The sequence below is a fragment of the Chinchilla lanigera genome, unplaced genomic scaffold, assembly GCF_000276665.1.
Source record: "Chinchilla lanigera isolate Chin_1 unplaced genomic scaffold, ChiLan1.0 scaffold00032, whole genome shotgun sequence".
NCBI classification, from domain to species: domain Eukaryota; kingdom Metazoa; phylum Chordata; class Mammalia; order Rodentia; family Chinchillidae; genus Chinchilla; species Chinchilla lanigera.
Window position 1 is genome coordinate 12,834,294 of NW_004955433.1, and position 15,660 is coordinate 12,849,953.

Genomic DNA, 15,660 nt, shown 5'->3' on the forward strand with positions numbered 1-15,660 from the left:
AAAAATTGAGCAAGACTCCCTTTGTGGTGGGAGAGCTGGGGCACACTGCCTCCAAGAGTCTCCTGTTGCCCCCAAGGACCGTGGACCCTCCTGCCTGTGTGGAGAGGGTTCTTGAAGGCCAGAGTAAGGAGGCAGATGTGGAAAGTCTTCTGAGCAGCCCGGCTGCAGCCCGTGGAGCTGACAAAGAGAGGAGGTCTTGCTCTGGCAGGGAGGAGGATCCATCAGTGACCATGTGGACAAATCACTAGAGGTGCAGTGGGGAGGAAGGTGACTCAGCAGTCACCGGTGGAGCTTGGAGACAGTAGCCCTGTCCCCTCAGTGCCCTACTGACACAAAGACACATTCCCAGAAAAACAGACAACACTACATGGGCCGGAGTCTCGCTCTTGGGTGAAAGAGCTGAGCAAGGCACCCAAGAAGTTGTTACTGATGTCTAGCTGTGCTTTGTAGAATGTGTTTCCTTCTGTCTGTACCAAATGAGTTTTTACTACAGGGGAGGCGTCTTGCTAGGCTCTTAGCATGTTCCTCCTCAATCCTTACTGCAATCCTATGAGATGGCTGTTAGCCCCATTTTTCAGAAATGGCAAATGAGACCCAGAGATGTGAAGCGCTTGCAATTCAAACCCAGAACTGCCTGACTTCAGAGATCCCACTCTGAACATGTGCTCCACGATGCCTCCTCTAAGTGCCGACTGTCCACACAGGACTCACTTTCTTTGGTGCTTGTAGGTCAGTCTTGGAGCCTGTGTTCTAAAACAACCCCATGCTGTCTGAGGCAGGATGGGGATGCCTGAACATTGCATGCCCTAACACGACAGTGACTGCTTTTTACACGTACCCACTGCAGGACACCTGAGGAATGTGCCCAGCCCCTACCTCACTCAGGGGCCTGGGCTACTGGAATATCCCCAGCTGCATGGCAAGGGAGAGGCCAAGGGTGACAAGCTTCTGGTGAACTGCAGAGTGACAGAAGTTACACACAGGACTTCTACTGACATTCCACTGGTCAAGGCAAGTCGGTGCCTACCTGTTTGAGGTGAGGAAATGAAGGTCTACCATGTTCCCAGTTGGAGGAGAACTTGAAGATAATAGTGACATTGCTGATGACCACCATGTGTGACAACTCCATTGATTATAAGGTTATATTAATCAATGGAGAGAGGAGGCAGCTTCAAGTGGCCTCGGAGGATACCCACCTGCTCAATGCATCCCATCAACGGCCTCCGGTGATCATTATCCATTGTAAAGTGCCTCTGTCCTCCATTCTCACTATGTCAGAGCTGCTGGAGCAGGGGGGATATTTAAAGTGATGTGAAGAGAAGCTGAGGTTCTGAGAGGAGAAGGGATTGCAGTGGAATTCACATCTTGGTGTCCAAGGCCATCTCTGTCCTGGAACAAGCCCCAGACTCCTCTTCAGGTGTTTGAAAGGCAGATCCATCTTAATTCCTGCTGTGTCCCACGAAACTCATGTGCTAAATGCTTGGTGCCACCCTGTGACACTATGAGGAGATAGCCAAACCTGTAAGAGGGGGGCCTCAGTAATGGAATGCAGTGAGATCACAGAGGTGCTGCCTAGGGAGGGGTTATTAAGACCTCAGCCTCTTCTTCTCTGTCTGCTTTCTGACCACCATAAGGTAAGGAACTCTGCCACTACATATAGTCTCAGCCATGATACACTGTGACACCACAGGCCCGAAGCAGCAAGGTCAAATGATGGCAGGTGGAAACCTCTAAAACCATGAGCTAAAAGTAGTAACCTTTCCTCCTTTTAAACCGATTTTCACAGATGTTTTCTCATAGTACAGAGAGCAAACTAACACTGTTTTGGAGAGGAGAGCATATTTCCTGCTGATGGCTCAAATGTGTCGCTGGTCTCTTTTCTCTGACCTATACCCAGAGATGACGAGGCAGGGAACTGTTGCTGTGATACGGCTGAGACAAGGGACATTTTCCTGGTGACATCTCCATACACTCTGATTGCCCTTCACAGTCACGGAGAGCACCAGCAGGTCGGCGAGGAAAGAAGTGGGGCTTCTGTTCCCAGATGACTTCTGGGGATTTTGGTTGCATCTTTAACACTGTGCATTGTAATTAATTCTCTGAGAGTTCTAGGATGCTAATCCCCCAGGACAGATTAATTAACACTTATTAGGATTATACTAGTTCAGAAACCTGAGCAGAAGCAATAGACATATGTAAGTGATATCGAGTTGTGCATGTGTTGTCTTTCCTACAAAGGGTTGCCATACTTTTATCCAACTATCCATCTATCCATTCATCCATCCATTCATCCACCTATTCTCCTGTTCATAAATCCACCTATCCACCCATACTTCTATCCACTTACCTACTCATTCAATATCACGTAAATGTATACATGGCTCCTGTCTCATGGAAGTTATGTTCTAATGGAGGTTGGGGTAAGACTAGATATCCATTATATAATAAACTGTGCGTATTCCTATGAGAGTAATACCAAGAAGGCCTGGCCTAGCGTGGCAAACATTCCTAGTCTTCACTCACAGCCCATCTGCCTCTACTGCCTCAGCCTGCAGGAGACTCACTTCCCATCCCTTTGGGGTCTTTTGATTGGTTTTGACCACTGACAGGTGAGTATACATGAGCCATTAAAACACTCTCCATGATTCTTCTGCCTTTTGTTCCCCTCTGAGGCAAATATGTTGAGAAAGATGAAGACCAAGATGGGAATAACTTGGATAGATCACATGGAGTATCCAGACCCTGGGGAGCTACTTGGATCTGCAGGCTCTAGCCGTGATTGAAAATGCACTTCAAAAGTGATGGTTATTAAGATTTTAGGGCTCTTATTGCACCATCATCTAGCCTATCTAACTCATGCCTCTCAAGTACAGGAGGGTCCAGTGATACTTTCCAAGGAAGTGGCAACTCAGCTGAAGTCCACAAGTAGGCCTTAACTCTTCAAGGGAAGGCAGGTCTATGGCAGAGTCATCCCACTTGCCCTAGCCGTCCTGTAACCCAGGCCAGATCTCTGCCTGTTGGCCTGGTCCTAACAGCTGACAAAATGCGCTCATGTGAGCAGAGCAATGGGAGCCCAGTGGGACCCAATCTGACCATTAGAAACACATTTAAAAGCAGAAGCCTTTTGGTCATGAAAAGGGGCACTTGGCTATACAGATTCAAAGTATAAGTTCTAGAACCACCTGCCTGACTTCAAATCCTGATCCATCACTGACTAGCTGTGTGGGCTTGGCAAGCTCCTTAACCTCTCTGTCCTCAGATTCAAATAATAGCTCCTAGCATCTAGAGTTTTTCTGGGAATGCACTGAGACAGCTCAGAGCTCTGAAGGTCTTTTCTCCCGCGTATAAAAAACACAGTGCTGGAGAGCGAGTCAGGCCACCATGGGGTGCTGTGATTCTGCCCATTGCTGCAAATCCCAGTGTGGGCCTGAATCGGGCTAAGTTCAGGTCGGTACTACCTTCTGTTGGGGAGAATTGAGGAGGCAAGAGAGAAAAAGTAACTTGTACTTTAAGCAAAATACCTTTATCATAGAATAACATATTAAAAAAGACCTTCTATTTCAGCTAGTAGAACTTCCTTTTTTTTAAGTTTTACTTTTCTTCTAGCATATCCTTCTCATCCAGTGACAGGAAACTCATCACTTTATGCATCAGCCCATTTTCTACCTGGTCACGATTTACCCAGTAGTTTCTTCCCACTAAGTTTCACTTTGCCTCCCAGATCCCATTCATGGAATGTGCCACTTAGCCGTACTCCAACAGCAAGCAGGAAGGCAGCCAGAAGTCAGAGCTGGCGGGACAGGTGAAGGGCATGTTGAATGAAAACAGTGACCTCTCCACTTTCTCTTCTAAAAATATTTCTCTGTAGGTGAAAGGTTAAATAAACCCTACATGGAGACAATGGAATGTTATTCAGTACTAAAAAGAAATAAGCTTTCGTGCGGTGAAAAGACTGGGGAAACCTAAATGAATATTGCTAAGTGAAAGGAGCCGTTCTGGAAAGGCTACGTCCTCTATAATGTCAATACTCTTGCATTCTGGAAAGGACAAAACTACAGAGGTGGCTAAAAGTCAGAAGTTGCCAGGGCTGAGGGCTGAGGGGGCAGAGCGCACGGAGCACAGAGGAAGTGGGAGGCTTCGTGTCAGTGTACATGCTCCAAACTCTTAGGAGCAACATCTGGGGCAGGGGAATATGGGAGAAAGGGAAAGGGAAGGAGAAGCGAAAAGGATCAAGTGGCAATATGTATCTGTACCAATCCCACAATGAATGTATGTATTATGCATTACAAACATGTACTAATAAAAAAGGGAAAAAGAGAAGGACCTTATGTAAACTGGGTGCCCTGGTGGTTATAATGTGTTGCTCACTGCAGGTTCACCAGCTGTCACTCAGGGACCTCCTGGACAGAGATGCTGGAGGCTGAGCATGGGTGGGAGCTGGGGTATCTAGGAAATCTCTGCAGCGTCCTCTCAATGCTGCTGTGACCCTGAAACTGCTCAAGACAGACTTTTAAAGAAAGAATCCGAGTTGGCTGTTGTGCAGAAAATAGACTGTGGGGGAGTGAGGTGACGGCGGTGGGAGCTGCGCTCAAATTACTGTTCATTAGTTAATACTGAACCCCACAGAAAGAGCTGCCTGCAGCAATGGCCAGAGAGAAAAAGGCACTTCCGGGTGGATTCCCTACCCCTGGGCTTACTTCTCTCGAAGCTCTAATCCCACTACTTGATGGTCATCTGCTTACTCATCTGAATCCCCTCAAAGCGGAGGTCCCTGGATGCAATGCCTGCTCTACTTCATCACTGTGTCCCCGCCCCCCAGGCCCAGAAGTGTCTGGCGTGACCTCCCCGGCACTCACTATGCCACTCACCGGGCTTGTCGGAGTGACTAACATCAGGACCACAGGAGCACACTTTGATGGCAACTGACAGGCTATAAAGCGGACGATGAGATAGCAGGCTTTCCCAACACTGAGCATGAGGGTGACGCCTCAAACCCAGCCTGCCCGAAGATTGAAGGTGACAGTATAGTTTATCATCTAAATTGGGACAACTTCTTTGGGGACAAAGTCCAAACCAAGTGGGACACCAGGAGGGACAAGCAGGTGTAGGTTGGGACTGTCAACATAGGAAAGCCAGGATGATGATCATTCTACTGAAGGCTCCTCCACTATCTTCAGCTCCTGAAGCCAGTTTTGTCGGTCTGAAATAATTCTGTTGATAGCACCACCAAGCTCCCAGCACTGACCCTCAGACTACACAACCCAGGCTCAGTGCTTCACATCTACTCTGGTCATCTAGCAGTCACTCGAGAGGCTCTGTCCACTTGTCTAGTCTTTCCTTCCTGTTTCAATGATACCTTCATCAGGGCCTCTATTACCTTTCTCTCAGACAGCTACATCACTAACTAGAGTTGTGGTCACAGATGTGATGTCAATTTGATGTGTCAAATTGACTAGGCTATGGGGTGCCCAGATAGTTGGTTAAACTATATTCTGGGTATATTTGGGAGAGTGTTCCTCACTGAGATTAACATATGAATCAGGAGACAGAGTCAAGCAAATTGCATTCTCCAATATGGGTGGGCTCCATCTAATCAATTGAAGGCCTGGATAGAATAAAAAGCCTGACTCTTTCACAAATAAGAGAAAGCTCCTCCCATGTGAGTGTCTTCACTTTGCATCAGTTTTCATCAACTGAAACAACTTCCTCAGTCTGGAGGCTGCTGGCTTTTAGACCAGACCAACACCGTGGGCTGTCCTAACTCTGCAACTTGCCCACTGAGGTCGCACAGCTTGAGACCTGTCAACCTCTATAGTTATGTGCACCAATTCCTTTATATATGTGTATGTGCACATTGGGAGCTAGACGTAGTGGCACATGCCACCAACTACAGCACTCTGGGAGGCTGAAAAAGATTGTGAGTTTCAGCCCTGCCTGAAAAACTTAGCAACTTAGTGAGACCCTATCTCATAATAAAAAAAAAAAATTAAAAAGGACTGAGGACATCGTTCAGGGCAAAGACCCTGGATTCAGGCCCCAGTACCTGAAGCAAACAAACAACAACAAAATGCACCAAATATACCTCACCAAATATCCCTTCTTAGCAACACAGTTCACAGTAGTGTATGTGTCTCCCCGCTCAATGGCTTCCCAGCAGGGGACACCACCATGCACCGAGGGACACTTAGCACTCAGTGATGTTTGTGGAATGTGAGGCCGGCTTTAGATGATTTTAAATCCTTGGGCCTTGAAAGTGGAGTCCTCAGCTTTGTTGGATGATCCCACAGTGCTCAAATGAATGAGGGTAAAGGAATGAGCAAACATATCAGGTGATAAGAGAAACTGACCTGTAAATTACACCTTAGTACTTTTTCACCTTTCTTAATTTCAGCATTAGTCTGTTTCCAATGGGGGCTTCTTTTTCCCTCCTTAGTACTAGTTACTTGAAACTTGCCCTTTAATTTCTGCCATGCAGCAGTTTAAACTAATTAGCTTCTGGAAAGGACTCCTTCTCGGCTCACTGTCTGACCCTGAAACTTGAGCTCCAGGCTGACCCCTCTCCGGGGTTCAGGGCAGATTTCCCCATGTGGCAGCTTCACAGGCAGGATGGTGCCAGTGACACCCACCCACGTGCCCTTGAGGACACTTGGGGACTACAAAGTGCTCCTTTTCCCTGCCCCCACACAGGAGGGCTTTGCCATGGCCTTGCTCCAGCTCAGCCTTTGTCCCTCCTGGAGGACCATTTACTGCCCTTCCCCTCAGAATTCCTCTCTCACTCTGATGGTGCAGCCACAGAGGAAACCGGGATTTGGGTGCCACAGTGGCAGCCAGCCCAGCTCAGGGGGACTGGCCCACTTAAGACCAGCTACCATCTTCTGACTCTTCTAAGGTCCCTGTATTTACTTTGGTCACTCAGCCATTGTTGACAGTTTAAAAAAAAAAAAATGAATGGAGCAAAACCCAGATCAGACACTTACCCTTCCCATTGGCCCAGAAAGAAGCAAGAGGGTGATTTCTCCTGGTCGTGCTGCTGTGCATGGAAGCAAAGGCTGGGGAGTAGGTGTGGTTTTCCAGGTGACTCTGAGTCCTTTCCTAGGACTTTGAGTGTTTTCTGTGACTCAGGCCCTCCTTGCAGCCCTTGACCTCAGCCCCACCGTGAGACAAGCCGTGTGGTCATGGTCACAAGGAGCCCCTCCTGCCACAGGTCCCTGCTCGCATCCTAGCCTGGGCTGCTGGCACAGTCTTCAGCCAGTTACTTAATTTCTCTAAGCCTCAGTTTGTCCCTCTGTAAAACAGAGATGGCAATCAATCGTGTCATACCCTAGGCGGCTGTTGGGGCTGGTGAGAACTAAGCCTTGCCAGCTGCTTCTCCTACTTTGTGCTTAAAGCAGTGGAAGTAGCTGGAGGGGAGGGAACTCAGTCCCCTTTCCCAGTCTGCTTCGGACTGGTTCCCCTCTGTAGTTTCACAAAGGCAGAGGGAGCCCTGACCTGGTAATTCAAGGTCAGCTGGATCAGAAGGGAAAAGCAGATCTGCCACGGCACAGCGTTAGATTCGTCTGATAGGACATATTCTATTTGACTGTTTGCCAGAATCTAATATTCTTCCAGGAGGAGTTTCTTCCTTAGTTTTAAAATACCTCTTACCAAGGGATTTTTGTGTGCTTGTTTCTTTTTGCTCTGTGTGGGATTTAAACCTCATATTTCTTCTTGTTGCTGTCTTTTGGTACGAAGTTATATATCACGTCTTCCCAAGTCCTATTCACCCCGAATCTTAGGGCTAGAAAAGACTCAGTTGTACCCTTTCACTTTATGTTTGGGGAAACTGAGGCCCAGGGGAGACAAGGGACCTGTCTGAGGCCACACAGTCTCATAACAGGCAGGGCTGGGACAAGAGTTCAGGATGGACAGGGTCTGAGTCCATGTGGACACTCAGGGCTGAGTCACTGAGCATATTTGCCACCTAATTCGTTACAAAACCCCAGGATTACAGAAGGCTCCCTGGAATGTGACAAAGAGCAACAGCCTGCTTTCACTTTTACTGCGTTGTTACCACAACAATGCTGAGCAACCCTTCCCTGGCAGAGACTTTTGCGAAGAATGGATTCCCCTCTCTGAATGTGGATCTACTGGGATTGGCTGATCTTGCTGACCTCAGCTGGGCAGTCCAGCTTGGTCACTGTCATTGGTCATAGGTAAGCTCCTCAGTGCTTTTTTAGGAGCTAGACAACAGCAGTGTCACAGAGGTCTGCAGGCACTTAGGACTTTGGTTCAACAGATTACTTAACTCTCAGCTCATCCCACTGGCTAAAGAAACTCCAGCACTGAGGCCAAGGTCAAGGGCTGATGTATTATGTGAATGAAGGGAGAAACTTTAAAAAGTATGTGGCATGGGTATGAGCCTCGAGAAGAGCAAAGAATTGGGACCAATAAATTAATCTACCACAATGGGCAGAGAAGATGGAGCGCAGTAGTCAAGGGCATAGATTCCCTGGGGAGAAGATCCTGAGCTCAAGACTTGCTCCCATCATTCAGCAGCCACGCACTCTGGCTGAGCCACCAAGCAGGACAGGCTGTCTCAGCCTCAGTGGAATATGGCCCCAACTCAAGGAACCTGAGATTATATCCTGAAATCAAGGCCAATTATATCAGGCAAAGATGGAACTGCAAGAACAAAATCCAATCCTTGCCCAAGACCAAAGCTAAACTCTGTATCCCTTTGTGTCCCCAATTCTGGCCCTGTCTTTCCCATGGATCTTTCCACAATCTCTGTCTCTTGAGTCCTCTGTCTCCAGTACAATCCCCCCATTTTGATCCCAGTCTCTTAGGAATCCCCTTAAGTTCATACTAAAGTGTGATGGACTACTTAATGTTTTTTTCTTTTTTTCCTTCAATCATATTTTCTAAATCAGGGGCAAGGTCCCAACATTATAATGCTAATGAGTGCCAACATTATAATGCTAATGCTCTACTAGGTCTAGGTCACAGTGTCAGGGTAACAAATATTACTAAAATGCCCTGCTGTTTGATCAGAGAACCATGTCTACTCCAGGGTCTACCTGAATATACAGAGAGAGAGAGAGAGAGAGAGAGAGAGAGAGAGAAAGAGAGAGAGAAAGAGAAAGAGAAAGAGAGAGAGAAAGAGGAAAAGAGAAAGCAAATACCAAGTTTGGGCCAGAAACCAGGAGGTCTGGGTTCTACTTCAGCAATTTGGTTGGTTATGTGATCCTAGGTAATGTTCTTCCCTTTGGTCTTGATTTTCCCATTTCTAAAATGAAAGGGGTAAATTGCTACCAAGGAGCTGTGAGTGTCAAGGGAAAGGAAAAAAGTACAGAACGTGGCCCTGTTCTAGTTTGTTGACCAGTGAACAAAGGGCCAGAGCCCTGTCTCTTACAGTGAGGCAGGACCATAACTGGTTTGCCTGCCCAGGGTGTTTGTGTTCCGGAAAAAGCTCATCCATTCTCCCAAAAGTAGGTGTCGCCTCCCTTCTGCCTCTGGACGATGGGCAGGACAACAGAGTGAGGTAAAGTTCCCACAGACAGCTGCGAAAGGAACGGACTCTGCCTTCCTTGAGTTTGCAGTTGAGGACACTGAAACAATGACAAGTGCTGATTTGGCCCTCCTGTGTGCCAGGCCTCTGGTGACAGCACTGGAATGGAGAAGCTGAGGTGCCAAGCATTAACGGTGCCCAAGACCAACCTCCTCAAGAGGGAACAAACTGTCATTAGGACCTAGCACTTTGGCTTTGGAGCCTGTCACTGAACTATGCTACCATTCCACTTCTGAGAAGCAGTGTGTACACCAGTGCCACGGGAGTGTAGTGTGCCTGGTGGGGGGAGCTGCAGGTGTAGAGCTCTGGGTCTGTCCTAGTGGCCTCCAAGCCATCACAGGCAGAACGCACTCAGGAGGAGTGAGTAGGAGGGCAGCATCAAGCTGAGGGAATAACATGGACAAAGGCCTGGGGCAAGGGAGGGCCAGAGGCCATGGAGCACTTGGGTGCACCTGCAGAGGCCATGTCTGGGAACACAGGCACTACCAGGCAAGCCATACCCCCGCCACCACTAGTGCCAGAGCAGCAACTGGAAGGGATGGAGAGCTGCACAATGTCAGGCTCCTAATGAGTGATGGCAGACATGGAGAAGCCATACTGAGCCCTCACCAGGGGTGGCCACCTCTGACTACATTGCCTGCCTTTCTACCTCTTCTTGTCTTCCTTTCTCATGACGGTCAGGAGAGCAAGGCAGTATGACCCTGAAAGATAGGGTCTCCCACTTCTCACCTCTGTGACCTTGGGCATATTACTTAACCTCGCTTGGCCTGGTTTCTTTGTGTGGACTGAATGCTACAAACAATAGCATCCATTGATAAAATGCGATAATACCTACAAAGCACTTTGAACACCTCTGAACACATAGCAGGTGCTCACCCAAGGCCGGTGATTGTGTGTATTCCCAGAGCCCTGGGCCTCCATATTATACTGTTGGCATCTACATTCTACCTCTATCACAATCAAAAGAATCTTAAATGCTCAGATATGTGGGTTCTACAGCATCCTTCTTCCAGAATCATATGCAGAAACTAGCCACCAAGCAGGAACTTGCAATGGCAGCAAAATCTGAAATGCTGAAGACTTAATTTTGTGTGTGTGTGTGTATGTGTGTATGTGTGTGTGTGTGTATTGTGGGAGGGTGCAAATGTCCATTTCTGTGCGCTTTGGGCACTATCAGATGTAGGCAAAGACCTCTTCTGATGAAACACAAAGCTGAATCTTTTCAGAAAGGTAAGAGGGAGGCTGACTCTTCAGGTCACTTGCTTTGTCCTAGAACCTAGAGCGAAGTGCACACAGAGATCAGAAGCAGCATCCTCCAGGGTGCTCTGTTTCAGAAGGAAGCAGCAGAGAGGAAGCTTAAGGAAAAGCTGGGATGGTCCCTGCTATGTGGCTTCATCCAGAATCAGACAGGTTTCATTCTGTTTCTGAACTGAGCTACTCCCAACAGTCCCCAAGCTGTCATCAAGGCAGAACCTTCCTCCCCTCCTTCCCCAGACCCGTTACACCAGGATCTGCATTGTACAGAGATCCTCAGCCCCAAGCTCCCACCTCTTTTCTGGCCACCAAATGGTTAGCAACCTCACTCTACCACCTCTGCCACACTCTTTACCATGATATTCTATCTTGTCATGGGACCAGAAGCAACAGGACCAAGAAACAAAAGCCATGAACTGATACCTCTAAACCCAGGAGCCGAAATAAACCTTTCTTCTTTTAAGTTGATTTTCTCTGATATTTTGTCACAGGCCCAAAAGTCTTACTAGCACAGAGACAAAAGCTTCAGTGTGAACTTGGCTGCTGCTAGGGCCTGGGAGACTTGCAGTTGAAATGTGCTGGGCTATTTCCCTCCACTGCATGCTGCAGCCTCTCTGAGCTGGTTGCCACATCCAGAGATCATGCTCACAATTCTTGAGAAGAACAAATGAGTAACCTGGCAGGAGTTAAGAAAACTTTAAAAGCACAGTCACTCCCTCCACAGTTGGATTTCTAGGGATCTCACCCAAGACTCAAAAATACACAATCACTAGAGCCTGCTGAGTCCCCACAAATTGGGCAACCTGTACGTTGACTCTGCTGTATCCTGATGTGCTGTCATCTCTGCATCACTGTGCCTCTGCCCACAGAAAGACAGCTGTGAGGAATTAGGAGAGAATGAACTCGCAGGAATGGCATTGCTGCAAAATACAAGAAGAAATTTTGCAAGAATCTGGAAGGACAGCCACAGAGCCGAGTGCTCCTCTGGCAGAGGGATGAGAACAGTGCTTCAGCCTTTCTCTGAGGGCCCAGCGATGTCCCCACACAGGAATCTTGAGAACATGGTGATGGTGCACATCCCCAGTCTGCTGGATGTGCACCAGTGCTTTTTGCATAGACAAGAGTTAGATTTTGGTACACTCCTTCCCAGAGAACTAACTTCTGCCTTTTGTGGGTGATACTATCCCTGTCAAAAATGTCCAGGTGAAAAGAAGCAGGTATTAGTTTTTTCTCTTATTATTATTTGTTTCTTGGTTGTTTTAAAAATTGGTAGTGAATACTTATATAGAACTGAGCATATGTCAGACACTATTCCAAGCACATCTTAAATCATTTAAATATTTCATCCATAGCTTACAAGAGAGGTAGTATGTTGTCCCCAGCCCCCCACCCTCCTCTCCTCACCTCACCCCATGTTAAATGGAATGACAAGGCAGATCACCTCATTTTACCTATGAGGACATGTGCACCACGCAAGTTAAGTAACTTGCTCCAAGTCACACAGCTAGTAAGTGGTGGCACCAAGGTTCAAAACAGCAGCCTGGATTCAAAGCTGATGTTTTGGATGAAATCTAACAGTCTGCTACAGCTGCAACTGAAGAAAACAAGAAGAAGGTGAGATGGGTTTTCTATCTGTCAGTGGGTGCGTGTAGGTGAAAAGACTTAAAAGTTGAAGTGGTTGGTAAACGTAGAACTGTACTCGTTATTATGATTAATATGTGAATACTAGCACTGCTATTACACTAATAAAATCAAGTCCAAGTAAAACCAGAAAGGAGCCACAGCCACACTTGGGGATTTAATATCAATTTAAGGAGGGGAGCGAACCCACAAAAAGCCAGAGGCGGAAAGAGAGCTGCCCTTTAATTAAGATGAACCAGACCGTGGGCAGCTGGGAGGAGAAATCTAGAGGCAAAATATTTAGGCAGCTGCACAAGTTCTGATGCAGCCCTGGTGCCGGAGCCCACCCACCTCCCTCCGCCTGGCTCGGCCCCAGAGTGCGTTGCAGCCACCCAGGGTGCCCTCCAGGGGCAGGAGCTGCTCGCTACACCAGCTGTGGGGAAAGGGAATCAGTAGAGCACCACAATTTTGCCCATGAGTAGATACGAGACAGGTCACCATGCTGGAAAGAAGGAAGGGGTTCCAGGTCCCCATATACTCAGCCACATCCCAACCCCCACTCCAAACATCATCTCTGAATCTTTGGGCTCCAAGGAACACAGTTCAAATTCTAATCATTGAGAGAGTAGAAAAACTCTTATTTTACAGATGAAGAAACTAAGGCTCAGAGAGGAGCTATCATTTGTCTAAGGCCACACAGCATTCTAGCAACAGGTAGACACAGGAAGTCTGCCTTGAGGATCTCTGATAGCCAGGTCCAACTGCATGCTCTAACTTGCCCAGGTTTTGAACTGTGAGTTTGTTTCTTCCTCTGGGCCACCCTGCTGGAACAACCTATTTTTCTAAGTTGTGTCAGAGTTCTTTGCTCATTCCAGGGCCTCTGAGTACATCATCTTAAATTTTTTAGATATTTCTGAATCAGTCTGAGCTCAGAATTCAACTGAACTCTTTCCTACTGTCTTTTTATTGAGTTCATTTAGAAGAACCTAGAAGGAACCTGGGTAGAATTTCTATGCATAAAACAGGCAAGCAGTTTGGTATCTTTGAAGTTAAAACTATAAATTAAGAGTCTGAGGAGAGACAGATTGACCTCTGGTTGTTTGGCTCTGAAGTCACTTTCAGCTGGACACACTGCTGCTCCAACCTGGCAGCCATCCGCCCACCTAAGTGCACAAGTCAGCCTTGTGGCATTCTAGGGCAGCTGTGAAATGCAAGTCCCTCTCTCCCTTCCTACCTCTGCATCAAGAACTGGTTATGGTTCTCTTTGCTGCAGATCCTTGATGCAACTTCAGAATCCCTCCTAACACAGAGCTCTAAGTAGTCCCCAGTCACTTGGTGTTGTTGGGCCTCCAGTGAAATCCACTTTCTAATCTTAGTCTTGCCCAGGAACCTTTTTCAGATTGGGGAGACAAAGAGCAGAGAAGCTGATTGTAACCAGTAACTCCTATTTCTTACACACCCACCCAGATTAATAACAACCTGCCACAGAGCCCCAAAAATTTGTCCTTATCTCATTCTTTATTGGCTTTCAAGTATATGACAATATAACTCTTTAACTCTTGGCTCTGCACTGCTGGTCCTCCGTCATGCACTTAACTTTTGGTCTTTGACTCTACATCAGTTAGGCAAGCGGTGGTAAGAAGCAGGCCCCACAATGTGGTAACTCAAATGCACTTGAAGTTCACTTCTCCTGTGTCTTCCTGTGTCCGAGTCTTAGGTAGATGTTTCTGGTCAGCTGGACCTCCCTCCAGGTCCTGATTCAGGGACTTCATCTCCTTCTGTTGTGTAGTTCCATCATCTAATGGGATCTTGTCCTCACCTGCATTTAACTAGGGAAGGAAAAAGGGAACATGGGAGAGTTACTACTTCCACACATCTATGGCCAAAACAATTGTGCATTACTTCTACTCATATCCTATTGGTTGAGGCTTAGCCACATGACCAGACTCATCTAGAAGGGAGACTAGGAGGAGTCCAGTTCCATGACCAGGAAGAAGGACGTAGTGTTAGAGGAAAGAAAGCAAAGGAAGAGGAGGAAAAAGAATGGAGGAGTAAGAAAAGGATGTAGAGGAGGAGAAGGGAGTAGAAGAAGACAATAATGAGAAAACAGGGGGAAAGATGAAGGAGGAAAAGAAAAATTAAAGTGGAATTTCAGTGAAAAATAAACAGTCTTAAATAGGCATGGTGGCTGAGGCAGGAAGACTATAAATTCAAGCTTTGCCTGGGCAATTAAGGGAGACCCTGTCTCAAAATAAAAATATTAAGAAAGGGCTGGGGATGTGGATCAGTGTGCAGCCTAGGGTTCAATCCCCAGTACCAGATGATAGAGGGGGAAGCCAAGAAATCTTTAATTGATCCCTAATGAGTCAATCTGACTCACTCTTCCATCTTTTATCCTATTTGGACACCTGATTCCTGGTTCCAGTTCTAAAACCCTGATCCCAGCTATGAGGCCAATGTCCACTCACAACCTTGGCCAAGTTCACACAACAAGATGGTGCAAAATCATAACTCTAGGACTATTAAGCTTCAAAGTCTCACTGAATAAACATTTTCAGGAATAATATCTTCAACACTTAGAATATTATAAGTCACAAAAACAGCCTGTGTTTACATGAGGAAGGCTTTTCTGTTTTTCCTAATTTTTTCCTGTCACCTCCAAACCAGTTTCCTGTGGCTGATCAGTTTTTGGACGGCACGAAGACCAACTCAGAAAGACTCACTTGTGAAAGGAAGAGCAAAGATGAACTTGGAGACAGAAAGAAAGGACAGCGCCAACACTTCACGGGGCCTCAGTCTGAGTTAATTTATTCATCTGAGTTGAGTTAAGGCTCTCTCTATGCAAGATCTGGGTACCTGGAGCAAAATAAAGAAGCAAAACTGTTCTGCTTTGTCCTGAGTACCTGCTATTTTTTGTAATTCTAAAGCCATATTCTTCTGTTGCAGAACATTTAGAGAACACAGATAAAGGAGTAAAAGAAAATTGAACTCTCCCATAACTCAACTCCCAGGAGACTTTCTCACCTCTCCTTTCCTCCTCCTCCTTTTCCTCCTCCTCCTCCTCCTTTGCCTTTAACATATTGTTAGGCCTTCTGCCAGATTCAACGCACGTAATCCTTAATAAAAGCAGGGTGTGGGTTTTTTTTTTAGAAAGAGATTTGACATAATTAAGCCAAAGTGACCGGGTCCTACCCCACTCCTCAGGAACCCACCGATGTTTTGAAGCCACGCTTGATGAA

The 15,660-nt window shown here is 46.9% G+C and overlaps 1 long non-coding RNA gene across 1 annotated transcript; it reads left to right on the plus strand.

Moving 5' to 3' along the window:
* The first annotated feature begins 1,553 nt into the window (after positions 1-1,553).
* Positions 1,554-15,303, plus strand: LOC102003998. The gene is made up of 2 exons (XR_261588.1): positions 1,554-1,634; positions 15,089-15,303. It is a non-coding gene; the product is annotated as an uncharacterized LOC102003998 (long non-coding RNA).
* Positions 15,304-15,660: the final 357 nt, after the last annotated feature.